This window comes from Rhagoletis zephyria, unplaced genomic scaffold, assembly GCF_001687245.7.
Source record: "Rhagoletis zephyria isolate East Lansing unplaced genomic scaffold, Rhagoletis_zephyria_1.1 Rzeph_scaffold_01669, whole genome shotgun sequence".
Taxonomy (NCBI): domain Eukaryota; kingdom Metazoa; phylum Arthropoda; class Insecta; order Diptera; family Tephritidae; genus Rhagoletis; species Rhagoletis zephyria.
Window position 1 is genome coordinate 111558 of NW_016158753.1, and position 1315 is coordinate 112872.

Genomic DNA, 1315 nt, shown 5'->3' on the forward strand with positions numbered 1-1315 from the left:
CAGGGAAAGCTAAATCGTGGACATTCTTAATCGAATATACTCTATCTCTTTAGCAGAAAAAAAAATTCCATAAAATCCGTTCTCTGGTAATAACAAGGGACGTGAACCGGTTTTGAACCGGAAAACCGCTTTTTTTCTATTGATTAACTGAACCATTAACCGAACCGAAATTTTCTACAAATGTTTGATCCGAACCGAAAACCGAACCACTTTCCATAACGGTTTAAAGGTTCGTTTCAACCAATTTCCAATAGATAAATGTACTCACTTTTTTTTTCTTTTTGTTAAACATGGTAATACCTACCATGTTTGTTTACCATGTGACAATATATAATGTAAAGGCAACCCATCTCATTTGACAGACACTTGACCCTTAACCTTGCGCGTTGTTGCACTTGACACTCGACACTTAAACTTGCGCGTTATTTTTTTGTTTTTCGAACCGTTGAACCGAACCGAAACTCCGGTTCAAACACCAAAAAAACCGCTTCCAACGCTTCAACCGAACCAATCCAAAAGTGCAAAAACGGTTCGAACCGCTGAACCGAACCGACCAAATTTTTCATCTGGTTCACGTCCCTGGTAATAACTATCCTTGTTGGTTTTCCAGGGATTTAATACAGGTTACCAAACGCAAGAAAGAAGCCCACCATAACTACAAGCGGCAACAGACCAGACACTGATACGAAACGTTTCGTTGTTTAAGGTTCGAGGCCAAACAACTTAGTGCAAGGTGTTACAAAAATTACATATCAAATGGTGAAAATGTTTTGAAATCTACTCCGTCAGAATTTTGGAATTTCATTAAAAATAAGAAAAATTACTATCTCGACATACCATCGACGATAACCTGGGAAAAACCTACGGCGAAGCGCGGTCTTGAACTAGCCATCTCTTTGCCTCCTTTAGGAGTGTTTATTCGACTGACCAAACTACCGCCTCGGTGTATAATGCTATAATTACTGATTGTAACGATCTTAGTTTGTCCAGCTTGGAGGTAATATTCGACGAAGTATTTGATTACCTTTTGGCTCTAGATACAAAAAAACGGGCTGGTCCGGATGGTCTGCCTAACCAACTATTAAAATATTGCGCTTCGCGGCTATGTGAGCCTATTACACATATTTTCAACAAGTCCTTGCAGACTGGTTACTTCCCCTCCTCATGGAAGTTATCCTTTATATGCCTCATACACAAGTCCGGCTCAAGATCGGAAGCAGATAATTATAGACCGATATGTGTGCAATCACCATTAGTAAAACTGCTAGAGAAGATTGTACTATCCAAATTATCTTCTCTACTTGTACTCTCATCC